The sequence below is a fragment of the Manacus candei genome, unplaced genomic scaffold, assembly GCF_025592945.1.
Source record: "Manacus candei isolate 608988 ecotype Guabito, Panama unplaced genomic scaffold, ASM2559294v1 h1tg000008l, whole genome shotgun sequence".
NCBI classification, from domain to species: domain Eukaryota; kingdom Metazoa; phylum Chordata; class Aves; order Passeriformes; family Pipridae; genus Manacus; species Manacus candei.
The window spans coordinates 30,752,505-30,765,080 of record NW_026138056.1 but is presented as its reverse complement, the minus strand read 5'-3'; the positions used below and the strand labels follow the sequence as shown (position 1 = coordinate 30,765,080).

The window sequence follows — 12,576 nt, the reverse complement described above, 5'->3', positions numbered from 1 at the left end:
GCGGGGGAGACAAGGACAGGTGCCACCGGTCCCATCCCTCACCGCTTTTGTTTTCCAGCCCCTGCCCTGCTGCACAGCCTCTCCCTCCTCCCGTCCTTCCAGCGGCAGGTCTGATGCTTCCCATCTCAAAGTTGCTGGACGAAATGGGAAGTAAACAAGTGTTTTCGGAGGGGGACACTCGCTGGAGGGTGCGCTCCCGAGAGCAGCCCGCAGCCGCGAGCAGTGTGCTGCAGGGCAGCGAGTTCCCGGCACGGTGACCCCGGCTGGGCAGCCTCCCACGGCAACACAGCCCGCAGCGGTGGACGTGTTTGGGTCGATCCCTAACACGCAAAAACGCGGCCCCGTGGCTGGCCGGATGGCAGCTCTCTCCTTTTTCTTTTAACATATGAGCAATACATTGGAGCAGGCTGTGTGCTACTGTTGCTGAGAGTTCCCTCAAGACTCTTGCTTTTTTCCCTGTTTAGCTCTCCTCGCTTGTCTCCTTATTAACAAACACAGCAGTCGCAGGGAGCGGCGGCTGGGGCTGAGAGCAGCTTTGCTCCGGCTCCAGCTGAAGCAAAACCTGCTCAGCCACTGCCAGGCCCCAACCCACTGCCTCAGCTGTGTACTCACTTCACTGGCCCCCAAAATGTTCACAGCTAACAATCACCCACAAACTTACTTCTTTACTGCTTCAGCATTACAAGGAAGAGCCACAAGAGACATCTGCATGAGGTAAATTAACAGAGGAATAGAAGTGTGCATCCATAAACCAGGCACTGTGATAGAGGGAACAGTCCAGGCAACACTTCCCTGCTCTTTTTCACTCACTTTTTTTTTTAGAGTCCCTCTCTTTTCATCCAGGTCAGGAGACAGCAGATACAGTCAGGTTATTACTCTACAAAAATTGCTCTGACCAGTAAGAGGATGCCCTGCTATATAAAAGACTGGTGAGGGCACCAACCTGCCTTCTTCACATCCTCACACAAAGCTTTTTCCCTTGCCCTGACCACTTCTTTCTTTCCTATCCTGTATTTCTTCCCCAGTGTTTCCAGAAAATAAAAAGAAATGCTCCCTTTCTTTCTTGCTCTCAACTTCTTTTATAAAGTATAAAAAGAACACTGGACAAAATTTAAATATATATAAACAGTTATGTTTTCTTCCTTGCTTTTTATTTTGGCACTGGGCTTGTTCTGGCATTTTGCAATGTTGGCTAAGTTTGGCTCTCAGGAGTAAAGCTGTACATCTGAGAACGTTTAAAACAAACAAACAAACAAAAGGAAGTTCTTAAAGACACAATAATTTGAAAGGAATTAAAACATTTAGTGCAAAAACCAACCAACTTAACTGTACAATGGTTTACATACATATGTCAGTAAACTCAGTCATATTGTCATGTTGGTATCACAAACTGCCATGTCTTGAGATTTCGGGTGTGTGAGGTGTATGTCCATAGAGGGCACACTTCAGTGTTGTGTAGCTCTAGGCACTGTACGTATAAATCCAGTAGAATGACTGAGGTGGGTTTTTAAAATTATATTTAGCGTCAAAATGTATTTGCAGAATTGATGCCTAAATAGTAATCCTATTTTGCTGTTGCTTTTCAGTTTCCGTTGCTGTTTATGTAATTTTGAGCACATAAGTCTTCCCAAAATAACAACAAAAAAAGTTAAAGGATAGTGTTTTAATAATCACAAGTTATACAATAGATCTGACTTGTAAACTTGGATTATGTTGACACACATATGAGAAAAAGGATATGTACATTTTGGACAATATATTTTATATTTTATTTACTCAGTAGATTCCAAGAACTAGGAATAAAGTAAACATGCAAATATGTATGTTTTTCTTTTCAACGTGTATGTATTATTGCTTATTCTGTGAGTTAAAAAGTCATTGCAATAAATTTGGCAAATTTGAATATAAACACTGAAAGCTGCAGAGCTTAGGGGCAGCTTCCAGACCAGGTCTATAGACAGAGCTGAGGGGGATCCAGGCTCAGAAAATGTAACAGAATGAGTTCCTGCTATAGTTAGCATTGTAAATACTGTGAAAATGAACTTATTCCTGAGGACTTAACCTTAGCTTTACCTAAAGAATCACCAGTGTATGTTTCTGTCACTTTTCTGCTAACGATCTATTAAGGTGAAGTAAGCATTAGAGGATAAGAGTTGTGAGAGGTTTGGCAAGAATATGTGTTTGGAGTAGGTTACAAGCAAGAAAGACCTTGGAACAATGCTGTTTTCACAGAATCTCAGGAAGTGTTTATTCATCAGTGTCTACTTTCCGGCTACTCCTGCAGGACATTTCCTCCAAAAGCAGTTGAATACTCGATGCTGGACCAAAAAGAGGGAAAGTTCAGCACGTGCCAGATGTTATAACTTGGTTATGCACAGTGCTCAACAAAGTGTACAGTAAAAGAGTGCAGTTCAAAATGAAGGAAAAGGAGTATCACTTAGGTAATTTCAAGGGCATAAGCACTGACGGGCAATCCAACGCATGCAATTAAAGTACCTGCTGGCATTTTTTAAGCTTTTCACTTTTTCTTCTGCAGAACAGCAACTGAGCTCCATTGCAATATGGCTAAGAGTTATCCTTAAAAGTAACAAAGAATTCTGCCCAGAAAGTGTGTGAACCAGCACTTCTATGCTTCTGCCTTAGCTACCAACACTAACAGATGCTTCCTAAGGTTCCCAAAATATTGTACTACCCAGCCAGTGCTCTGTGAGTTATGCTGGGCTCGCAAGTCTTGTTAGTAATGCCATGCAATCCCAATATTTCACATCCTTTCCTGTACCTCTGCAGTACCGCTCCCTTCCCCCTCTCATCCCTCCATAGGAGCAGAAATAAATACATGCTGAGATTACCTCATTGCCTATAATCTGTTTTTCTTGATTGCATTAAACTTCTGTGCTCTCAGCCCAGGGCTGTTGCTTAGACAATTTTCTTCCCTTTCTATTGGTGCTAGTATTGGAAAAACACACATGGGTTTTTTACATCACTTTCCCTGCACTTCCACTTTCCTAAAATAAAGAAGCTTCTCTTTGCAGGTAGTAAGCAAACATTCGGAGTTCAGCACCAAGGTACTGGCTTTGCACAGATCCATCAGTATGACTCAGCAGCCTGAGCTCAAGTTGCAAACAGGTGCAGTTACTGGTATCTCCTATTGTACTGGCAGAAGTCAGCTAAAACAGTACCAGATGCAAAAATAGCAACAGTAATAATAGCAACAATGATAAAATAATTAGTGGTCCTTTTTTGAAGATACAGCTGCCTGATCCTGCTTTAACCATCCAGTATAATTATAGGTTTATAAGGTCATGAGGGGTAGTTTTGTTTGCTTGTTTATGCATGTTGTTTGTATCTACCGTGACAACAGAAAAAGGAAAAATTAGTTGACTGGCAATAATTGCTAAATGGAAGAATTACTTGAAGTTAGCCAAGGTATTACATTGTTAAACTATTGAAGAAAGAAAACTGCATTTCTCAAACTTTGAAATTACTATAGAGTTAGCTATCATCATTTAAATCCATTTATGTTTTGGTTTTGATTAAATTGCTATACCTTAGACAATATCAAGTTGAATTACTCCACATTTTTAAAATCAACTCCTGTTCATATGATATAGTATATTACTTTAGAAACAAGTTTCATTCATCTGTTTTTCTCTGCATCTTACCATCATTTTTCTTCCTTTTTTCTACAGATTCATTGTTAATTTTAACAAAATTAATGTTCTTCTTCTCTTTTAAGTGCTTTTAAGACACTTTATTTATCCATACAGTGAAGCTAATTCAATTCCTCTATTGCCACCTTTTCAGTTGAAATTTCTGAGTGTCACAGCACAATGCAGGTAAAAAAGTCCAGTAATAAATGACAGAATAAATAAAAGCAAGGCAGCTTTGTTTAAAGGAGAGCAAATAAAGTACCTGAATGTTACACCCATTATATATGGAAATGGAATAAAAAATAGGAAATGTTCAACACTTTCATGGAATCCTTTTTACCTGCTTTTGTTAGATTAGAGTGGTTTTCAGGAGGCAGGAGTTTTTAACCATTGAACGCTTTGTACTGTGGAAAGTTCAATCTTTCAACCCTTGCATACTGTGCATTTTGAAACAATCCTAATCAGAGGACACAGCATACAAAAACCTTTCTGTCCTCAAAATTGCTGTTTTCACGTGCTATTTTATATACATGAAAAGTGACATCTACAGTCAGTAGTGAGAATCTTACTTATCCCAAACATCTTCCTAATTTCAAAGTTGTTGCCTTTGCTCTTTTAGTTTCTTCTTTTCTGGAAAGGGTTAATTAATGAGTAGAACTTATAACAGGCATGTCTCGGTTTGTGAGTCTTCCAATAAATAAGTCTGGGAACACTGAGAGATAAGGCAGCTTACGATCAAATTCACTGGTATGCACCATCTATTCATATGCATTCATTTTCTATATGACAATCTTTCAGTCTTTCCATTGAAAGAGAATTAAAAACATACTTTCAGAAGTTTTTGCAAATTTGCTTTTTTGTTTGTTTGTTTTTGGTTTATGTGTTTTGTTTGTTTGTTTGTTTTAATTGTGTTGTATCAGCCAGAATTAAATTATGGCTGTTGGCTGGCACTTGCAGTTGAAGATAATGGCACTGAAAGCTGAGAGAATGCATTTACAGGGTTAATCAGACGCAACACTGGAAAGTGTGCCTTTGCATAAACAATCAGTGACAATAAAAAAAGAATATGTGGTACAGAAAATGAAAAAGAGAGAGGAAAAAAGAACATTATAAACTTCTGGCAAATTTGACAAATGGATTTGGAGAGATTTTTAAAACTTAATCTAAACTGAGAAACCTGGCCTTGGTAGAAGCAATAGGAGAGAAGAGCTTTGTCTTCTCTGAATCAGATCTCACAGGTTCAAACTGGACACACATAAAATGAACATATATTATATTAATCTTTCTAAGTCTAATTTAAGTGATTCAGCAAACATAATGGACCTTGTGTAACTCAGTTTACCATCCAAGCATTCATCTCCCTAAACTGACAACAATCCTTGTTCTTGTTGCCTTCAGCTGCTTCAGTTTTCAGAGATGTGAATGAGACATGAGCTACGCTCAGTGTCCTTCTTTACTACAGGGCATTGTTTTGCATCCTGAGTACCATTTGTGTGTATTGCATAAGGCAAAGATAGATGAAGGAAGAAATAAATATGTGACTATATAGCTGGGCTTTATCATAATGATTGTGCATTAAGAGGTGAAATGAGGTTGCATAGACAATTCTAATCCAGTAATTTCCTAAAAAAGAAGAAATTGTGATTAGCATTCAACTGTTCATAAACATTTTTTGCATGCAGGAAACACACATATATCCATATGTGCATGTAGGTACATCTGCAACACATATCCTGTTCTTTCTAATATTTTCTTTTTTTGACCCTGTATCCTAGTTATGAACAAGAGCTAATTTTAGCTAGTTAATGAGATCTGACAAGACTGCAATCCATAGCAGTATGGCTGGAGGCTAGAGGATTTTTATATATGTTGTTTTATTCATGTGTTTGTCCTAGAGAGGACTGAAAACATTATGTAAGAGTGTTAAGCACTCAGTGTCAGCCTCTAGGCGAAATACAGGTAAAGAACTCCTTAAAAAAAATTATATACATTTTAACTTTTTTTTTGGAAAGGCAAATTTTAATTGAGCATATCTGACTCTAACCTCATCCCATCTGCCCTTCATAAATGAAGAGAATTTCTAGATAGGAGAAGACTTACTCTATAATTACATCAGGTAACTTGAGGCCAATAATTTTGAAAAAATATATTGGCATGCTGAATAGCATTTATTGCTTTATTTTCTCTTATTTTTATCCTGACTAACACAAGCTCTTTTTCCCAATTGCAATTTCTTTTCTCCATCTCCAACTTGTCAAGTTTTATGTTCTAGGACAGCATCCCTTTGTTCCTTTGAGGTAAATCACTCTGTGAAACCATCTAGACAGATTTCCCTTTTTCCACCTTTCTCAGTGCAGCTGCACTAAGATTCTTGGGGTTTTGTGTTTGGCTCTCTCAAATAGCTAAATCTCTGCACTGCTGCAGCTCTTTGAGCAACTTGCAGCTTGTACATGACTCATGTGACACACTCCCTTCCCTCTAGCCAACAGGGAGAAAGCCTGGAAAACCATGCTTGGGAATGATCTTCCTTCTGGCTTACATCACAAATTACTTCCATTACAGGATAATGCCCAAAGGCACAATCCAGCCTGAAATACAGTCACCACGAAACATACAAGTACAATTGATCTTAACAGAAATTATGTACCTAGAATAATTTACTATTCTAAACCCAATTGTCTTTCGAGTCTATCTTTCCAAATTTTAAAATTTGTTTTCTTTTTTTCATAGATGACAATAACTGGCACTTATTGTGTTGAATATGAATGGAATATGTGACAAGCAAATGGAGACAAGATGTACGAAGTCATCCAAATAAATCCCATTATTTTCAGTGAGATTAAAGCAGCAGTTTCAGCACAAATGAATCCTGGAAAAAATCAAGGTTCTTCAAATCTGCTAGCTCCTTTATATAGGTAATTGCTGCAAAGACTACTGATGCTCAATTCAATCTATATTCTGCTTGCCAGCTATTGCCCAGACACCATCTCCCTCAAAAGAATGAAGTCTGCAAGTTTTCAGTGTGTGTTCCAGTTAAAAGAAAAAAGAAAAAAGAAAAAAAAAAGAAGAAAAATAAGTCACAAATTGTCCATGGAAACACATTTGTGTAAGAACCTGGTGTAATCCGATCTTCAGAAACTCCAAGTGATCAAGACATTGTTCTTTCGGGTACCCAAAAGACAATCAAGCTCTTGCTGCTCACGAGTATATTTAGATATTGAAAACCTTCACTTTCCTGTTAAAATATATGTTTTTCTGAAACAGGGACAAGTTTGTGTTCACCATCTAATAGGTAACTTTGCTGTTGTAATAACAGTCAAAGAAGTAAGCAGTTCGTTGCTGTCTGGTTGTATTTGAGTATGCTTACTTTGACATATGTAGGGTTTCCATGCCAGAGAACAAAATTTCTTATGGAAGCTACAGCACAACTGTTGAAAAAACTGTACTAAGGTAGCTCACACTTGACTTAAAACTTCACTTTCCCTCACCAATCCAGTAGATTTAGTATCTGTTTCTTTTTTTCCATAGGCTAAAGCATTTCTCCAGTTTCACACACCAAATGAAAACGTTTTGAACTGATTAGGCTTGAAGTAAACTCCAGAAATGTATTAAATAAAATGTCTAATCACACCAAAGAAGTAATAATACAATAAAAGAATCAAACGAATACTACCTGCTAGTAAATTTTTTGAGGCTAAATTTTCCTAATCAAATTGGGAAATGCCTTGCAGTTTTAATGGAAAATTTTAGATATTTTCCATTTCTTTTAGAATACAGAACATGATTACAAACGGAGAAGCATTACAGGGTATTTCTAGAGAAGATATTATTTTCCCCTAAATCTTTTAAAGAAAAATCCTTCCTCTCATGGATTTTGAAACTCTTAGCCTGCTACATTTTTCTCAGTAGCCAACCTGATCAAGTACAAAAGAATGGCTTTTAGAAAACTTTGGAAGGTGTCACTAGGAGAACTTTTTCTTCATTTCTGAAAGATGCACACTAGAAATACAACTACAAGCATCAAGGTGAGTTTGGAGGGAACAACTGTTGATAGCCCTGTTTTTAGAGGTTTTTAAGAGGAACAATTATCGATCTCTCAAGGTAGAATTATAGATTTTTTACAGGAGTGGTACCTCTTAGCCAACACCTACAGTATCAAGAAAGTAACCTGCAGTAGAATTGGTAATACCAATAATGTAGCAATCCCACAAAAAGAAAATTATAATTAGGTGATATTAGCTATCCTGAGGGAAGGTAAAAATAAATAAATAATCCAGTGATACTTCCTTCTAAACTTTCTCAAACTTGCCTAATATTTTTCCCTCTGTATTCCATAACACAACTGCAAGTTGGAATGAAATGCATTTCTATTCATATATTCATCTCATCTACAGACTATCTTACCTATCCGTTCAAAAAGGAAGTATATAGTCTTGGTTTATAGTGATGCTGATAGGGAGTTGCACTGTGGCTCAGAATGAATAATATAAACCCAGAAGAAACCAGTGGGTTCTGGTGACCATTTTTATGAATTAGAATGACAAAAATAGAGAGAAGAGAGGAGAAAATCGTGAAAAAATGAACTAGTCTGAAGATTGCCAAAGTTAATACCGTTGCTAATGTAAGCAATCTGCTAGAAATACCAATTGTTGATGGTTTCTAGAGTCATTATTGGAATATAAGCATTCATATAATTTATGGCAATAAACAAATCTCTGCCCTGTAAATGTGATGTTCATTTGTCACAAGAAAATAATATTTTAACCTTCTGTCTAAGTATTGTGATTGTCTGCATGTAAGAAGGATATTCTGTGATTGTTATCTGATATTAAAATATTTCAGTTATAAAAAAAGCTGTAATCAATATGAAAAGTGGTTTAAATTTTTATACAAGCAGCACATACATTTTTACATGTCCCTTTTCTTTTTATGAGTTAAAATAATGTTCATGCACATTATATACACAGAGAAGCATAACATACCATTCAAATAATTTAAATCTGTAGGAAACCAATGTTCTAAAAAATAACAGGATTCTCTGTATTGCAAGCATTCATTTAAGTGATCTTCATACAAGTACACTATTGATTTAAAGGGAATGCTTTTGTGAGTAAACACTACCTATATTATTAAAAATTTGCAAGAAAGGTTTCCAACTCAGTGGAGATCCTTTTGGCTCCCTATGGCTCTAAGCTTTGGCAGGAAGTTATACAATGTGGATTGTCATGAGCTTTGTAAAGCTGAAAACACTCCTATAGCTTCATCAATATGTAAGATAAAATCCCTGCTTTAAAAAGAGTTTGAAGTTTCATGGGAAAATAGTAAAAAATTGAGTAGAGGGATAAAGAAGTAAGCAAAGGCTTTGTCATGATACATTTTGTTTATTTGTCCTTTTTAAATTTAGTTTTGTTTCTTTGAGGGTGAGACTGGGAGTAAAACAACTAGACTACTGGTGAGCATTCCACTCTGACTGCAGCCTAGACAGGATAACCAGCCCTACCTTCATGGCTATTTATCTCTGCTTCCCCATCTGTCTCCTGCTAGTGGTTCCTCATACAGTGACATAACTGATCCAAAATGATACAATTTTTTTTTTAAAGGTCCACTGTTAAAGTGTTTAAGCAGATAAGGATCACCAGATGTGATCTATTAATGGTATTATGCAGGGAAGTCTGAAGTGACAGTGTCAATTGGAAAGGATTAATGGTGACAAGCAATCATCTTGTAGATGGCAGACTTCTCACTGTGTAGCCAGAACACCATATTTAAGTTTACATTGCTAAAAAAAAAAAAAAAAAGAAAAAAAAAGATATCTCAAACCCTAATGGAAGATATAGATTCAAGAAATCCTAATGAAATTTGGAGAAGGCTGGGAAAGAGGTTTGAATTTGGATAATAAGCCAGCAAATAACCTGCAAAGTGGTTTAGAAGATAAGTCAGGTTTATTTTTTTTCAACCTCTTTTTGAACATTTTTGAAAGAGAGAGAGAAAAGAAATAAACCAAGTAATACAGGTTAGGGAGAAGCTGCAGGAGATATAGGTGAGATCTGTGAGAATTGGATGAAAAAGGGTAGAGAATTAAAGCCAAGAGGAATTCATGAATGCAAATGTGGAAGAAATGCTTGAGAAATAAAAGGAGTAAAAAAAAAAATTAGTACTGGGTTAGAAAGTGCCTAAACAAGGAGAAGAGAAAGATTATAGGTCAGGCCATAGGCATTTCTAGTAAAGAGGGTATGGAAAGGAATTTTTGTATTCAAAACAGAAATGTGAAAAAAGTTGTAGTCACAGAAACTACTTGAAAGTTTTAAGATAAGCAGGGATGTGGAGGATATTGACCTGATGATAAAAATGGAGTGTGCCTCACAGCAGTAATAGTCCTCTTGATAATTTTCCCAAGATTGCCTGTTGGTATTTTTGGAAAGGTAAAGTAGAAAGTCATAGGTTGTGAGATATTCACCTGTGTCTGCTGAGGTTTTATACAGTTTCAGAGTGTGTATAGAACTTAATAGACTTGGTCAGGAGACAGGACAGTTGGCTATAGGACAGGAGTCAGGAATACAGGTTGCCTCAGTACTGTCTGTGTTGTGTAACTATAAATCATTGAATTGGGAAATGGAAGAGTAAAAGGAATTTCATTTTATTTGATTTATGATTCAGCAACTCCTTACCATGGCAGCTGAATCCCTTAAAATATTTAGATTTGCTTTTGTAATCTGTTCAAAGACTAAAGCTCTCTATTGTCTCCCTTTTTCCAAAGACAAGGAACAATCATAAAGTATGTCTCAGGAGTACCTCTAATTCCTAGAATCTGAGCCTGCATAAATGAGAGTAAAAAGCTTTCTTCAGTCTCATAGAATCCCTTCTGAATTGGTTGGCTGAATACAAAATGAGCATGCATGGAACAAGGAACACTTTCTAGCTGTCTTTTCAGTGAGTATTGGGTTCTGGCTTACACATCTGTTGACTTCACAAGAAATTTTAGCTATTTATGCATAGATGAATACATCTTTACAGAGAAACAGAATTTTACAGTGCATGGCTTTGCAGTGCATGTCCTGTATGTGCGAACAAATTCAAAAACTTGTTTTGGTTATTGCGTGATTCTTTAATTTATGTAATTAGCCCCATGCAATTCTTTATTGCACAGAAAAACATGCAACACATTTCTATAACCTGTCACTGCATTATACTATAGGTTAGGGGGATGGAACAATTATTAGATCATTAGAACAGGATGAAGAACACAGCATAAAGCTGATGCTCAGGTGCTTCTCTCTGTTTCCACATACCAATATTCCTTACTCAAATGAGCCATAGTCTCTCCTGCAAGAGACGTACACATTGGTTGCAACAAATGCAGTCAAGAGAAAGACCATCTTCAGAATCTTCTACTTTGACTAGCACAGATTTGTCACAAAGGAAATACATTCCTATTTGACTTTTTTCTTAAGGGGACCAGAATCACATATAGTAATGTACACTAACAGAAAAGAGTGGATATACAACCCAAGAAGCTGTTTACTTCCTCGGGGATAGTCAAGGGACCTTGAGACTGGTAGCTTTTGTGTTTGCAAATAGGACTCTTCAATATCTACATGTGAGATCTACAGATAATGTGGTGATTCTTCTCATAGACAGGAACACAATGTTTTCTAATTTTGAAATATTGAAAGTACTGCTGCTATATACTCTTTATCTGTAAATGAATCCTCTAAAACAGGTAATATACATTGTTCCTTGCTTTGTCATGAACACTGCCTAGGAACTTTCAAGGATTATAGAAAACATACCCTTTAGTTAAGAATGTGCATAGATAAATAAACTATGCACAGAACTTGAAGACACTAAAAACATACAGAGACTATCAATATTATGCCTTAAAGCACTTTCTGAACTGGCAGTACACTCGTTTCTCTTTATGGGAAATTGTGTTAGAGTAAGCTAGAGACAAGGGGAGTTTGAGAGAAACCAGGACAAATCTTCCCTCCAGAAAGGGGATGTGACAAACAAGTAACACTATACTGTGTATTCCCCTTCCTAAAAGAAAAGGAAATAAAAGATTATGAACTCCTGATAAACCCCACCATGGTATTTTGATTGAGCGAGAAAAGGTAAAACTGCATATGACTTATAGTCAGTGTCTTTAAAGAGAGATATCCTTGAAATGCCAGTCTAATTAATGGGAAAGCACCCCCCCCCCCAGTAACACTATATGGTCTACGAGGGGAATAGACTTCTTAACCAGACCTGCAATTCTTGCTGAAATCTTGCTAGGTTTTTTTTGTGTGTGCTTGGGGGGGGAGGAGTTGTTTGTTTGTTGTAGACCTGTGTAGTTCATCAATTGTGTATAGCAGTACAGCAGTGTTTTTCTTTACTTTTGATCTGCGGCAGGGATGCTGCCTGCCTTTGGGAGCCCTCCTTGTATGTGCTAATATTACAACCAGCCTTAATGTGAACTCCTTCAGCTGAGCTAACGTAATGACAGCTTCTACAGAAGGGCGGAGAGAAAGGTGTCACATCTGACTCCTCACTCATCCAAAGATGCTGTCAAAACTTGGAATTTAATCTTTGAGATTAGTGCTTAAAAACTCAGAGCTCTAGAGTCAGGATTTATGCTTAATAAAAGTCAAGTTACGTAATAATTTGAAAACTCAGTGGTCAAACCCAAAAAATCTCAGACTTCATCTGAGTGCAGGTTTTAATAATGTTAGTTTGTCATTTTTATAAATGCATACTAACATATATATGGTATTCTTACTGACTGAATGAGTATATTTTCCTGATGATAAGAACTGGTAATTCAGTTAAATGCATTAACATGGTATATAAGACTTTAAATGATGTTACTCATGAGGCAACTGCCTAGCCTCTGTGTGCAGAATATGCTTGTGACAAGAAGGAATGATGAAAGACAGCTCAGATCTGT

General features: G+C 36.9%; 1 protein-coding gene across 1 annotated transcript in view; it reads right to left on the bottom strand.

The window, feature by feature from the left end:
- LOC127462039 (uncharacterized) overlaps positions 1-12,576 on the bottom strand; it is a 542,224-nt gene that overhangs the window by 447,740 nt on the left and 81,908 nt on the right. The gene's annotated exons all lie outside the window — the stretch shown is intronic.